Source organism: Phyllostomus discolor, chromosome 3 (assembly GCF_004126475.2).
Source record: "Phyllostomus discolor isolate MPI-MPIP mPhyDis1 chromosome 3, mPhyDis1.pri.v3, whole genome shotgun sequence".
In the NCBI taxonomy this organism is placed as follows: domain Eukaryota; kingdom Metazoa; phylum Chordata; class Mammalia; order Chiroptera; family Phyllostomidae; genus Phyllostomus; species Phyllostomus discolor.
Genome location: NC_040905.2, coordinates 19421420 through 19438354, shown reverse-complemented (window position 1 = coordinate 19438354; position 16935 = coordinate 19421420).

Genomic DNA, 16935 nt, shown 5'->3' with positions numbered 1-16935 from the left:
CACTAAAGGGTCAAATTCTCATCACATTCCTCCTGACACGATGTCATAGGAAAGAAAAAACACCACTTCAATTGTATTCCTACTTAAAATGCTAATCTGAAACTAGTCATGAGGATGTATCTGGAAAACTCAAATTTCAGGTGATTCTACCAAATAACTTGCCATGTAATACAAAGAAAGTCTGAAAAGTTATAGATTGAAGGATATTAAAGACATATGATAAATGTACTGAATTCTGGAAGAAAGGTAATTTTATATATATAAGTTCACATCCATTCTGTTTGTCTTTTTTCTTAAACCAAAGAAAAGTATTGTTAATTAAAGCATTGCATTACAACATCCATGGTGTTTAAACTTATATTAAAAATAAACACTTTATTTTTTTGCTTTTTAAAGCATATTTTATTGATTATGCTATTACAGTTGTTCCAATTTTTCCCCCTTTGCTCCCATCCATCTGGTACCCACCTTCTCTGCATCAATTCCCCCTTCAGTTCATGTCCATGGGCTGTGCATAAAAGTTCTTTGGCTTTTCCATATTATAGGGAATGGTATAGGAAAAGCACTTTATTTTTATTAAATGTATTGGGATAACATCAGTTAATAAAATTACATGGTTCTAATTGTACAATTCTATAGCACATCATCTGTATGTTACACTGTGTATTTACCACCAAAGTCAAATCCCCTTCCGTTATCATATATTTAACCCCCTTTAACCTTTACTACCTCCCTGCCACCCCCTTTTTCCTGTAAACCACCACACAGTTATCTGTGTCTATGGGGGTTTTATGTTTGTCTTGTTTATTCATTTGTTGCTTCTGTTTTATATCCAACATATGAGTGAAATCATATGGCTCTTAACTTTTTTGATCTGATTTATTTTGCTTAGAATGATATTGTCAAAATCCATTCATGTTGTTGTAAATAGCACTATTTCTCCTTTTTATGGCTGAGTAGCCCACACATTGTGTGTGTGTGTGCACGTGTGTGTGTGTGTGTGTGTGTGTGTGTAATTTATCCAATCAGCCATCCAAGGACACTTCAGTTGCTTCCATGTTTTGGCTACTGTGAAAGATTCTGCATTAAACATAAGGGGGCACATAACTTTACAAATAAGTGTTTTTAATTTTAAGGAGGGAGATACTCAGAAAAGGGTTGCTGGGTCATACAATAACTCTATTCTTGCTTTTTGAGGAGCATCCATTAATTAACTGGTTTAACCATTTCAAGTGTCCAGTTGGTGGCATTAACTATATCACATTGTTGTGCAACCATCACCACTGTCCATCTCCAGAACTTTCACCATTTTGAACTAAAACTCCATGTACCCATTAAACAGTAATAACCCACTCCTTCTTCCCTTCAGCCCTTGGCAATTTCTGCTGCCTGTCTCTACGAAGTTGTCTGTTATAGGTAACTCATACAAGTGGGACCATAGAATATGTGTCCTTTGTTTAAAGTTCACTCATGTTGCAGCCAGAGCAACTGTCAGCATTTCTTTATTTTCAAGGCTGAATAATCTCCCATTGTGAGTTTGTAACACACTTTGTATAACTATTTATTCCTATTTTTTAGCATTCGTATTTTAATATTTTAGTTGTTTGTACCTAAGTTAGATTTTACTATAGTTTCTTTCTTGTGGAGACTCTTTCCTCATTTTTGTCCTTAAGGTGAATGAGTTGATGTGATATTTTAAATTTTTGAGTCAAAATTAATTTACTAATAAAAATACTTTTAGCAGAAGTGGGGAAAATACAAGGAGATTAGAACATTAATATTTAAAAAAAAACATACTAGTCACTTCTCAGGTTATCAATTGCTAATAGAAATATCAAAGATAGAATGCTTCCAAATTCTGCCACATAGTATATTATCCTATACATTGTTTTTTTTCTTTTAATTTACAGTTTACATTCAATATTATTCTGTATTAGTTCCAGGTGTGTAACATAGCGGGTACACTGTCACATACTCCATACTGTTTTCCATAGTGGCTGTATCACTTTAGTTTCTCACTAGCACTGAATGAGGGCATTTTTTCCTCCACCATCTCTTCAGCAGTTATTTACTTGCCTTGTTGACAATGAAATTAGACTACTGTTTGTCCACATACACAAAAACTAACTCAAAATGAATCAAAGACTTAAATATAAGACCTGAAACAATAAATTCCGCAGAAGAAAACAGAGGTACTAAACTTATGGACCTGGGCCTTAGAGAGGGTTTTATACATTTGATCTCAAAGGCAAGGGAAGTAAAAGCAAAAATAAATAAATGAGCCTATACCAAACAGAATCTTCTCCACCGCAGAAGAAACTGCCAACAAAACAAAAGACATCCAGGTAAATAGGATATTTGCAAACAATTTATTATTTTTCCTATTATTTAGGACCGTGAACGAGTATCAGAGTCACCTGTTAAATGAGTCCTCTCTATAGCCACTTAAGCCCTCAGTCTTAGTCTGTTTCACATCCACCATCGGAAAAGAAGCCCCCACACAAATACTCACCCCTAGAAACTAAAGCAGGTGGATGACAGTAATGATATACTAAGGAGTTAATTTTAAAACATCTACTAAATACTGAATTTAAGTGTTCATACTTAATTTAAGTGTTCATACTGAACACTTTCATACTAAATTCATACTGAATTTAAGTGTTCATACTCACTCCCCAGTGAGTATGATTGTTATGGAGAATGCTATGTGAGACTGCCATAGTAATTAATTATGAGAGAAAGTCTTTATCATCCTAGATCTATTGGATAGAGTCGATCAGCTGGCTGAATGTGAACGCTCTCTGTTTTTGGCCTTCACGGATTTACAGAAGGCAACAAGAGATCTGGAGCCCCACGTGACGTGAGCTAGTGACTATTGCCATTATCTTGTAGGGCAGATCATTCTTATGAGTTTATTGCAGGAATGTTTCAAACTGGCTATTTCTTTAGCTGCCATTCAAACACTTTGTTTTTGTTTTTTTTGAAAAATAGCCTAATTGTCTCTGTTTAGGGGTATATGTATGTATAACTTCCTTTTTATATAATCGGCACAAGTAAAAATTATAGGTCACAATTAGACTGGTTTTCAAATTTGACTATCTTGACACATATATCTTACAGCAGTTATAATTTAATACAATGCACTCACTAGATGTATATTAACCAAAACATACCATTATACACATAACTAGTTTATTTCATGTACTATATTTTAAATGAATAAATATTTTACTGACATTTCATGATTTTAAAAGTTGGTGATATGTGTTCTTAGATATGAGCACGTTGTGTATTAATCATTTTAATTTAAAATTATGACAATTCTGTCTGCAATAAGTTCTTAAAATCTATTCCAATGACAAATCCCCTAAGTATATGGATACAAACACTTGTATCTATAGAAGTAAATTTTTAAAACTTTTAGGGGCAAAGATAACATATTTAATGTCCTTAGAGTATGTGTAACATTTTAAACAAGATACACAGTTCATAAAACATAAAAAAGTATTTCAAAAAGTTAACTAGTACATTGAAGTTTATACATTAAGATAAAGGATTATTAAATAGACCATTATACAGGATTTCAACATATATGAAATGGAGTGATTGACCATAAATTGAAGAAAAAACTAGCAGGGAGTATAAGAAAGCAATTTAAGAAACCATTGTTTAAAGAAGGACATTCACCCCTTGCAATAGCATGAATGGGCCCAGAGAGCATTATGCTAAATGAAAAAAGTCAGTCAGACAAAGACAAGCGCCGCATGATTTCACTCATATGTGGCATTGAATGAGTAAAGTGAACTAACATGCAAAACAGAGACAGACTGATGCATAGAGAACAGGCTGACAGGTGGTGGGGGTGGTGTTGGAGGGCTGAGTGGTGGTGGTGGTGGTGGAGGGATTGAACAAAAAGAGAGAAAAAAAACTTCATGGACGCGGATAACAGTGTGCTGACTGTTGGGGGGAGGGGAATGGAGGAAGTGTATGAGGGTATAGGAGGAATAAATGGTGATAGAAGGAAGGAATCTTGTCTCGGGGCAGTGAGCACACAGTACAATATCACATGAGGTGAGATGTTGTGGAACTGTGCTCCTGAAAGCTGTATAATTTTGTTAACTTGTGTCACCCAAATAAATTCAATTAAAAGGAAAAAAAGGGAAACCAAAAGGAGAATTAACTGCTGAGAAAATGCTAAATCTCATTATAATTAAGGAATGGAAAGTAATAATCATAGGAGGATATAGTCTAACAACTATCATCTTGGCAAAATAACCACCTGCTATCCAAGGATTAACAGGGATGTACCAATGAACACTCTTAAACAGTGTCAGCCAATCCATGTCCAATTTAGATAATTTCAATATATATACATTAAGAAATGTGCATATCATATACAAAAAATATATTTCTAGATACTCTGGAAAAATGTTTGTACAGGTGCAGAAAGACATGCATAAGAATCTTTATACTAGCTTCATTTGAAGTTGGAAAAAATAAATCTACAAGGAAATGAATAAATAAATATCAAAATGCATGCAAGCAAAATGTGCAGTAGTCAAAATGTATAAAACAGAACTACATTTGTGTATGTATGTGTGTGTATATATTTATAAATTACTGGGATACTATATTAAATGATAAAATCAGACTGCTAAAGGATGCACAATTATAAGTTCATTTTGAAAACTTTAATATATTTAAAACGGTACTTGAAATACACTCTGATGGGATGGGGAGGAAGTGCACATGGAAGATGCACTTAAGAGACTTCAGCTTTATATGTATTATTTTGTTCTTTAAGATAGGTGGAGGTACAGAGTAGTGCTCATTAAATGCCTTTGTATCATTGCATATATATATGAACTTTCAGAGTGCGCCCATATACTATTACTCTTATTATACCTAATGTTTGTGGATTTTTAAAAATCCATTTGTCTAAGAATTGATTTCACCTTTAATATAATTTATATTAAAAATAGAACCTTTTAATGGTAAAAAGATAAAATGAATACCCATTTCACTTGAGGTCTATGAATGTAATAGTAAAAAGACAAAATGAATACCCAGTTCTCTTGAGGTCTATAAGTGTAATACTAAAATTAGCTAGGACCTTGAATGCCACTTAATTGGATATAAGCATTACATTATTAATCAATATACTTTTTAGAGTGACCCCTTTGCAATGACATGTCTACACACACACACACACACACACAAGAAAATATTATTTTTGAACAGCTAGAACTAACTGTTCCATTTGTATTTTCAACTAAATCTGAGAAAATAAATAAAATCAAGGTGTGGTTATCACAAGGTAATATTAGGTACATTGAGTGTTAAGTAGATTAAGCCAACTCCAATCCAGTCAAATCAGAGTTTATTAAAAAAAAGAAATAAGAGAGGATGATTTCACAACATAATAATCACCTAAATATTTACAGCTTAAAGTCACTATAGAATTCATTCATAAACTTTGTTGGATCTGTCCCACTCTGAAAGGATCTGTGAACCAAAATTAATAACATGAATTATACCCAGACACATAAAATGAGTAGCATTAAACAACATTATACCAACAATTTAAAAACATATAATATTGTTTAGAGTGCGGTGAATGACAATCTACCATATTTAGACAAAATATTATTTTTTCATTATTTAAAAATATAAATCATATCTGGGGTCCTTATAGTATTAGCTTTTTAAAAAGATTTTATTTATTTATTTCCAGAGAAAAAAGGGAGGGAGAAAGAGGGAGAGAGAGAGAAACATCAATGTGCAGTTGCTGGGGGCTGTGGCCTGCAACCCAGGCATGTACCCTGACTGGAAATCGAACCTGCGATGCTTTGGTTCGCAGCCCATGCTCAATCCACTGAGCTACGCCAGCCAGGGCAGTACTGACATTTTTAAAGATAATATTTTTGTTTAGTTTCCCATTTTCAGTATACAGAATAGTCATTTAATCTATGGTTTATGGTTAAAGAAAAAAGTATTTTTAATTATCTGTATAATTCAATGTCATTATCAGGTATTATATTTATAAATTCTGTGAATAAATTTAAGAAAATTTCTGTCTTAGTGTTTGAAACTGTTATCTAACAGTGCTTATTATTTCTGTGAGATAGCAGAAAGACTGAACTCAAATCAATTTTTGATTTATTATAATTACTTAATCTCAGGTCATGTTTCTTATAAACTATAGGACGCATATAATCTTCTGTAATTTTTTCTTCTGCAAATTTTTAATCTTGACCACATCAGAAAATTAAAACTCTTAATTCAATTCTAAGCAAAATACAGTAAGATAATGCTATTTTTCTTAGAATGAAATATGTATCATAATGTGCTTCAAAATAAATAGAATTGTCTTTGGATTTTAAAACCCCATTCAAAAAATCATTTATTGAGTGTTTATTATGCTCCAAGAACTTAGGCAGGATACAATGATACAATTATGAAAAGATATGGAATCAGCAGTAAAACATTTTATAATCTAAATGGGTTTAAAGAGTCTGATTTTTTCCATATGGTAGCAATATTTTATTAGCATAGTTGTAAAGTTTTGTTTTCTGAGAAATTTAAGGTGATTGGAACTCAGAACATCAACATTTCAGTAATGTGAAACTGAGAAAAAATACAGTCAGTTCTTTAACGCCACCAATACAGAAAAGAAGGGAAGTATTAAGAACATAAGTGAGATGATTCCAACATTGGAAGTCAGGACACATAGAATCTACCCTACACTCTGCCATTGGCTTCCTGTTGAGTCCTAAACAATCAAGTATATTCTCTGGGACTTATTTTTCTTTTTCATCTAGATATAAGCCAAAGAAAATGGACTACACAATGTAACATCCTATAATTCTGAGGAAACTTAATCACAATATAAAATGGAACAAATAAAACAGCTATACTTCTGCAATATCATTGCCTTGTGAGATAAAAAAAAAATGTAGAGAGAAGAAAACCAAACTGTTTAAAACTTACCATGTTACAACCAATATGCTTTCTTTACTCAGACTGTTTTGACATCAGCACTCAGTATATTATTTTGCAGCAAAAAAAACCCACAAAAACAAAAAACACACAAAACTTAAACATTTTTCTAATAAAAACACTTTTTTCTCTTTACCTCCAAGCTATTCTTTTTAAAAAATTTAGAGGAGGAAAACATAGAGCTATATAGGCAATACTATGAGCAAATTTCTTAGATACATCTTCATGAAATGAGTAGATCTGGGAACAGGTCTACTCATAATGAATAGTGAAAGCAATTCTAGTATTTTCATGATATTTTTTGGAAATCCAAGATAACATAATGATTTTTGGTGTAAAAGAACACCCAGTAATTTGTATATTTACTGGCACATTTTATTTTGTCTTATATTTTAGCCAACTAAAATCTAGGGACTCTGAAATGTTCTTTGTTTAAATAGTGACACAAACATACAGACAGACACACCATTTTTTTAATAGTAGGGCTCGTAGAAAATATGTTCATATATTGGGTTGCACTGACTATTGTTTTTTTCATCTGTTGCAGTCAGACAATCAACACAAGTGATCATTCCATGTCCCCTGGGTGATCACTCAGGGATGTCCCGGCTCAAGGAATGGAAAGTATCCATCCTCTTACAAATGTGTAAACTCTAAAATCTAATCTTGAAGAGTCTTTCCCTGCAACTGATAAACATTGTTAGTTTCTCATCAACCTACGTACATAAGGCCCACAACAGGACAACAGGTAGAGAAAAGCAAACACAGATACAGCACCCAGAGAAACAGGGCTTATGGTCCTAAGTCTCTGACTTCCTATTTTTCTCAAGTTTCTTTAAATTGTGTCAGCAACTCCTACTCATTTCTCAAGTCTGAGGATCCATGAATTTATTTTAGACTAAATTGTGGGGTTTGCCCATTCTAACCATAGAAGAGAAATAGTAGCCTAATATTTTTACAGCACATGCAGTATTGATCTTCATGGTGATGCTAACATACCCTTAGATTAAATAAGAATATTGAAGATAACTTCTGTTCGCCTTCTTCCATCTAACATGTATGCATATAAGATGTAATTAATGATATAATAGCAGTTGGTTATCAGTTTTAAATCTGTTCTCCATTCTATTTTGTAGAAATTATTTGGTTTAACTGAGTGATCCTATTTTGTTGATTTAACAGTATATTTTAATTGGTAATTAGTTATGTCTAAACTTCATATGGATATTTATTGTGTTTAAAGCATAGGCAACATGCTTTACTCATATTTATCATTAACTATTTTCTGCAAATCCAGGGCACTGTAAAAATAAAGTAAAAAATATTGCTACTAGTATCTAGCCTGTAGGGTGGAGCTTGTCCCTTTAGATTGCACTATAGTTGCAAAACAGTTTATAGTTAATGTTAGAAAGCCCATCACAAATTATCTAAACTCAAACTCAACATGCAAGTTAATAATACAAGTTAATTCAGAACATATGTTTTAAGATCATGGAAAAGCATATCTCAGAGTAAATCCAAATGAACCCTTTAGATATGGTTACATTATTGAATGTTCCCAGAACAGCATGATTTATTCTGTCAAATCCTTGGCAAAATATTTCTATGATTCACTCTATGTCCCCAATCACACAAATATTCTACAAAAACAACCCCCCTTTACAGGAAACCCACTGTTTTCCAGGTGTGCAGTCTCTCTTGCTAAAACAAGTAATAAAACCAACTTTGCCAGGTGTGTTCCTGAAAGTCTTGGCTGATGAACACTGGCAATGATTAGTGTCCACGTTTTATAGAGAAAGAATAGAAACTGTGAGCAAAACACTGTGTTTATAGAAAAGCCTATTTTATCAGATCTTTAAGAAACAAAGGTAATCTAATCCACTCATTCAATTTTCAGATGAGATAACTGACAAAGACAGAGGATAAGTAAGTGACTTGACAAGGTCCAACTTTTGAGTACTCTTAAAATTTAAGTTAGAAACATTTGTCCTATTGTTTTAATTTCTATTTATCAGAATATAACATGCGGCCCTGGCTGGCGTAGCTTAGTGGATGGAGCGCGGGCTGCGAACCAGTGTCCCAGGTTCGATTCCAGCCAGGGTACATGCCTGGGTTGCGGGCCATGACCCCCGGCAACTGCACGTTGATGTTTCTCTCTCTCTCTCTCTCCCTCCCTTCCCTCTCTAAAAATAAATACATAAATAAAATATTAAAAAAAAGAAGAATATAACATGCTATTACCATCATAAATATATCAACAGTATCATCAACTTACAAGGAACTACAATTTAATCATAATAAAAGTAAATTAAAACGTATGTAAAAACATTCTAACTTTTAATTATTTTTATTCTCATGATGGAACAAAGAAGTCTCTTACACAATACACATTCTCTTCAGAGGTTATCAAACCATGGCAGTTTTCGTATGGTGTTTGGACTATTTTTGGTCTTGAGCTGCAACATCAATTCTTCCCTGGCTATCTCAATTGTGGGCCTACCCTGTAGGTTTCAAATTGTCAACCTGCACAATCACACGAGCCTAAATAAATGCACGTACAATCCCCAGTTAGAACACATACAAGAATCAACCAATTAATTCAAACAAGCGGAACAACAAACCTCTCTCTCTCCCCACCCACCCACAACACACAGCCAGCATATTCCATTCTGTGTCTTTAGAAGACTCTAACTAGTACAGGGGGCACAATTGATTACTTTGGGAGTCATCTAAAACGAACAGATACACATATCCCTATATAATATAATTTCAGGCAGTGGTAGACAGGATGCTATGAAAGAAAGCAGACGTAAGGGAATAATATGTGATATGCTGTGACAGGACTGCTATTCAATGTAGGATTACTAGGGAAAGTCACTCTAAGGAAGTAGTGCTTTATGCCTTGGCTAGTGTGGCTCAGTGGGTTGAGTGCTGGCCTATGAACCAAAGGGTCACAGGTTGGCTTGATTCCCAATCAGGACACATGCCTGGGTTGCAGGCCAGGTCCCCAGGAGAGGATGTGTGAGAGGCAACCACACATTGATGTTTCTCTCCCTCTCTTTCTCCCTCCTTACCCCTCTTTCTAAAAAATAAATAAATAAAATCTTGAAAAAAAAAATAAAGTAGTAGCTCTTTAGTAGATACCAGAAATAAGAAATGGAATTAGCCATGAAAAGTTTTGAGGGGTTATTTCTGGAAAAGGAAACTACAGTACAAAGACCTGAGCCACTTGTACTTCAGAAACAGCAAGAAGGCCACTGTGATTTTACAAGAAGATATTGAATGAAGACAGAAAGAATACATTCAGAGAGAAAAGCAGCATAGGAAGCTACTGATGAAAGATTCCATCAAGTAAGTAGGGTAGCTATTAGCAACAGTGCATAAAGGGGGTTGAATTGGAAGTGATATGTGGTTCCCCAGTGTTGGTAGAAGCTTGTGCTGGGATTTTTAATTCACCCCACTCCAAAAGACACCCAACAGTAACAAAGTATCCTCCAAAGTAGAGTGAACTTCAGAAACCAGGGATCAAGGTCAGGAGTTTGTTTGAAAATGACCAAATAAGCACTCCTTCTGCCCTTCCCTTCTAAACGATAGCTTTGCTGGATGGAGTAATCTTGGTTGTAGGTCCTTGATTTTCACCACTTTGGATATGTTTTTAATACTATTGTAGATTCAAAGGTAAATTCAGGCTTAAAACCTATACAAAATATTAAAAACTACACTTATATTGCTCATTTTTTATGTATTACATATAAGAGGTGAGTTCAGAAAAAATCCAACCATTGCCAATATAATGAGAACAGTTTGTGTGACATCAAAGTAACCTGGCATCCAAGGAGAGTGGACTGGAATGCATGTGTGTGAACAATGACAACTTTACTGTACTGTTCAGTACAATGGTAGAAGCTACTGAGTGAGCATGCATACTGTGTGGCCATCACACTCAAAATGACTGAGCAAGTAGAGCAATGAATTTGCATCAGATTTTGCATTAAGCTTGAACATTCTTCTGTGGGAATTATTCAGATGATTCGGACGGCTTTAGAGGATGATGCAATGAGTACAGGCCAAATAAAAGTGTGGTACAAAGTCTTCAAAGATGGTTGGGAATCCATTGAAAGTGATCCATGTTCTGTAAGGCCTAAAATAAGCAGAGCTCCATCATATCTCACACAGAGTTTTTTTGCAAAACATCAAATCACCCAGGTGACTCAGCCCCGCTGCAGCCTAGATTTGGTGCCCTGTGACTTCTGGCTTTCCTAAAAACTAAAGTATCCTTTGAAAAGAAAGATATTTCAGATCATCTATGAGATTCAGGGAAATATGATAGGGCAGCTAATGGCCATTGGGAGAGCTGTGTGAGGTCCCAAGTTGCCTACTTTGAAGAGGACTTGGTGGGAGCATCATTGTCCCATGTGCAATGTTTCTGGTGTCTTGTATCTTCTTCAATAAACGTCTCCCTGGCTGGCGTAGCTCAGTGGATTGAGCGCAGGCTGTGAACCAAAGTGTTGCAGGTTCAATTCCCAGTCAGGGTACATGCCTGGGTTGCAGGCCATGACCCCCAGCAACAGCACATTGATGCTTCTCTCTCTCTCTCTCTGTCTCCCTCCCTTCCCTCTCTAAAAATAAATAAATAAAAATCTAAAAAATAAAAAAATTAAAAAAATAAAAGTCTTTATTTTTTATATTACATGGTTGAATGCATTCTGAACTGACCTCATGTATGCACATATGATTTTATTGTTCATAAACATAAGTTAATAATTGTATTCCTAAACATATGTATGCATAATTCTCATATATAACCATTAACTGAAGAATTAAACTAGAAAAGCACAATTTGCCCAAGGTAAACTGAAATATTTCCTTGGTTGTACTTTGATGGATCAGCCTTGACAGAAGGAGGTGCATTATAATGTTAATATTTATCAGTTGCATAGAAGTTATAGGTTAAAGGATGCCACAATGAAAATGAGATTTGTATTACTGTTGAAATCAATATACCACTGTCACAAATTCACAGCCCATACTATTGCCTTGGGGTTGTAGTGGTTCACAGTGATATACTTGAAAATCTCATTTCAGGAATAGGGAAGACGCTTGAGTCCACCAGGCCACTGAGCCAAACTGAAGGGTATGTTTCACCAGTTTGATATACTCATCCTAATATAATCAATTTGATTTGAGCCAAAGAATTAGAACATCAAAATAATTAGAGGAGCACCTGGACTAAAGCCAGTATATTTGGGCAACAGTGGACTGTGGATAATAATAGCACAGAGGTAAATATTACATTTTCTTTATTTTGGTGAGATTAGCCCACAATTGCATGAGTTAGCTTCATGAGATCAGGGCCAAGATGGGAAAGGGGAAAAAGAAAGGTAAACTGAATGTAAGTAGCACATTCTATGTTTGCTTACAATGTGCACATACCCTTCCTTCCTATATTGTCCCATTAGTTCATAATTACCCTGAGTAACTCCAGACAGGCTTAAAGAAAGTCATGGACACTCAGCAAGTAAGTAGAATAGCTAGAATTTATCCATATCTTGGACTCATTAAAAACAAGTAAACAGCAAGCTAAAAATCTACTAATCACACCCTTTCTACATGTGTGTAAATGCTGTGTGAGGCTGAGACAAGCTGGAGCTGGGCAGTTATAGTGCAGCGTGTTCTTGACTATGATATTGCCTACCCAGACCACACTGGGACAGGGGAGTATTTTCTGAGGAAAATATATTCTTTTTTAAATTATGATTCATTCGTTATATCTTTTTTTCTACTACAGTTTGATCCCCTTAGAGCAGCAGGACTTTTCTAGAAAAAAAAATGTAAGAATGATATGATGGTTGTGAGAAATTTTAGAGCTGTGAAAATGACAAGGGTATTTAAAATCGGGAAAATAATTTGTGACTGGTGTATTAAATTCGGTAAATACATTTTGAACTTATCTGACTGTTCGGTTCACAACTGTTTTCCAGGTTGACTCTGTTTTTAGCCAGCATCTTCAGCCCACCAGAACATGCACTACATTAATAAACTAGAAGAAGTGATAGATATTTTGGTGTAATAACTTCAGGCTAAGGCATAACCACCAATTAAGATAAGAGCTTCTAATTAGAAATATCATACGGGACACATTTATTTATGTACCACCCTATGCACATAACATGAAACATGTGACTTAGCAGATGCTTGCACACCAAGGGAAGGGGAGAAGTTCTAAGAGTAGGCATCTTCTACAACACCTTACTGTGTTGTGTACATGCAAAGCCTCCATGTTTCTCAGTATTCCTAGTCTTTTGCCTTTAATGCCCTCATGGTGTTTGGCGTGATAATTTTGTATTTAGGTACAGTTTAAGGGCTATTAAGTCATGAGTTACGTGACTGCCCTTCAAAAACAAATTAATAAAGAAATAGTACACAATAAGGAAAAGTCTTTGAAAGAATGATTCTCTTCCACCAGGTGGTACCCACCAAGTTTTCTCTTCCTGTTTTGGTGAGTAATATAAACCCTAAATGTCTTGCATTTAATGTATGATCTATGCAAATTTCTTTGTAAATAGTTTTTTATTACTTCAATAAACTTTTCTGGCTCAATGAATATATTTTTCTGTGAAGACTGTTCAGCTGTTTTGGTTAGAATAGACATAAATGTTTTCACTAGAATTTCATGAAGTGCCAGTATTTTTAAAATAATTGTTTCTCATTTAGGATCAGGATGTTATGGAATGAGTTATTATTAAAGAATAAGCATGTATATAACTAGTTAAAGATGACTTTATTTAAATTTTTTGGATCACTGCATTAAATTTCCTACAGCAATGAGTGAACATCTTTCATTTGCTTACTGACTATGTGTGGGTTTTCTATGAAATGTTCATTTACATTCTTTGCCTTTTTTCCTAGTGGGTGAGGTTCAGGGAAGAATAGCATTCTTTTTTTCTCAGTCTGGGAGAAACTGTTGGGTGCAAGAGAATCATTAATTCTATATATTTGCACATGTATTTTTCTTTCTTGTTGTTGTTGGATGAGGAGGTATTCATGAGAATAAGTATTCTCATACCTATGAGGTTGAGTTCATGAATACCTCATGGGGTATTCATGAACTCAACCGCTTTAATGCTGTTCTATTAACAGTTGTCCCCATTCTCCTCCCATTACTCTCCCCCATCCTACTTACCCCTCCTCCCACCCTCAATCCTCCCACCATGCACAGTCTTTGTCCATGGGTCCTTTATATATGTTCCTTGATGACCCTTGAAAATGTATTTTTCTTACCTGTTTATTTTTCCCTTTAAATTAGTTGAGGTATATTATGCCATAAAGATATTAAGTACTTTCCTTTATGAGTCTCATTATACATTTAGTAAAATTTTTATAACACTAAAATTTTAAAGCACTTATGGATATTTTCATTTAGCTTTCTCTTGTTATAACTATTGTTGATTTGATTGATTAGTGTAACTTAGATCTTTGAGCCTCAGGAGCTTGCTACTACCCCTACAATCCCATTATTTAACTTACACAGTAAATTTCACTGAGAGAGTTCACAAAATAGATATCCTTCCCATGGAGACCTACTCTTCACAGCAAAAGAGAAAGAAAATTTACATTTGCTGTAAGTAGACATAAATAGATATAGCCCTAAAATAAAACAAGGACCCTTTTATACTTATCCTACCTTTGGAAGTATACTAATCCACCCTTTTGTTATTTCTTCTTTGTTGAGAAGAGGGGGTGGACGAAGGGCCAAGGTATCTCAGAGAAGTCCAGCTCCGTGGTGAAGAGGCTCAGAATCCATATTAACAATAGTGTTTCGCTGCCTATGTTTTCTTCTATAATTTTTATGATTTTAGGTATAACATTTAAATCTGTAATCCATTTTTAATTTATTTTTCTGTGTAGTATAAGAAGATGGTATGGTTTCATTTTTCTGCATTTATCTGTCCAACTTTCTCAACACTATTTATTGAACAAACTGTCTTTAGTCCATTGTATATGCTTGCTTCCTCTGTAGAGTATTAATTTACTACAAAAGTGTAGGTTTATTTCTTGTTTCTCTATTCTGTTCCATTGATCTATGTGTCTGCTTTATGACAATGCTGTGCTGTTTTTATCACCATTGCCTTGTAGTGTAGTTTCACATTAGGTAGCATGATTCCTCCAACTTTGTTCCTCTTTCTCAAGATCATTGTTGCTATGTGGGGCCTTTAATGGTTCCATATAAATTTTCAAAATACTTGTTCTAATTCTGTGAAATGCATCATTGGAATCTTGGTAAAAATTGTGTTGAATCTATAGATTGCTTTGGGTAGTATGGACAGTTTAATGATATTAATTATTTCTACCCGTGAACATGGTAGGCGCTTCCAATTATTTGTATCTTCTTCAATTTATTTCATCACTGTCTTATAAGTTTCTGAGTACATTATTGGTTAGGTTTATTCCTAGGTACTTTATTTTCTTTGAAGCAATTCTGAATGGGATTGTGTTCTTAATTTCCTTTTCTGTTAGTGTATTATTGGCATATTCTTTGTAGCAATATTTTACTGGATATATCTCCCCAGGCAAAGGAAACAAAATGAAAAATAAACAAATGGGACTATATCAACCTAAAAAGTTTTGCACAGCAAAGGAAAACATCAATAAAATAAAAAAGACAACTCACAGAATGGGAGAAAATAGCCACTGATACATCTGATAAGTAGTTAATATGCAAAATATATAAAGAATTTACAACACTCAACACCAAAGAAAAATGAGGAATCCAATTTAAAAATGAGCACAGGACCATTGCAGCATTATTTAAAATCGCCAAGATAAAGAAGCAGCCCAAGTGTCCATCAGTAGATGAGCAGATAAAACAACTACTGGACATTTACACAATGGAATACTACTCAGTCATAACAAAAGAAGAAAATTGTACCGTTTGTGACAGCATGGATGGACCTGGAGAACATTCTGCTAAGTGAAATAAGCCAGTCAGAAAAATTCAAACACTATACTAAATACAAATACTAAAAGACAAATACTAATATTTTACTCATATATGGAATCCCATGAACAAACTGAACTAACAAGCAACATAGAGACAGACTCATAGAGAGTAGGATGACAGCTAAGTGTGGGGGTTTGGGGTGTGGACTGATTGATCAAAAAGAAAAAAAATGACTCACGGACATGGACAAGAGTGTGGTGATTGCTGGGGTGAGGAGGGGATAAGGGGACTAAATGGTAATGAAAAAATAAGTGCAATGACAATTAAAAAAACAAATAGTGAAAACTAATGAAAATTAAAAGTGGACCAAAAGGCATAAATGTAGTGTGTTTGGCAGCGATCATGTGTAATATATTGCTAAGTGAAAATATTTGTCACCTTTAAATTTATCTAATTTCTATTGCTATTCAAGAAGATAGGCTATTTTTAATCAGCATGTAAAATCAATCTCTACTCCCAAATTAATTTCAGAGATTAAAACTTTTTAATCATTCTCTAGAGAGACTTCATTTTAACAGATTTTACTGAATTGAATTAATTTGGTTACAATGTCATTCTCCCAAAGGGAACAAAAGTTCCAAAACTAAAGTTCTTAAGAGTACATTCCTAAGTCTGTTCTTTTTTTTCCAGTTTTCTTATTCAACAATGTATCTTTCAACTGCTGAGTCGTCACTAAACTACAATTTTATATTTAGGACAGAAACATGTATAAAAACGTGTATCTTCCAAGCAAAAGACAGAAAGCTAGTCCAGAATTTACCTTCATTAAAAGAATACACTGTATCTATGATGGTTTTGTTAAGGAGAAGTGAGAGAATGCAAAAGGAGGAGGGATGGGAGGAGGGTTACAAGGGAGAGCCCATAAATAACTTCGGCTACCTGCCTCAACTTTGATTAACTGCCTCTGGTCATGTACCTGTTTTACATCAGATGAC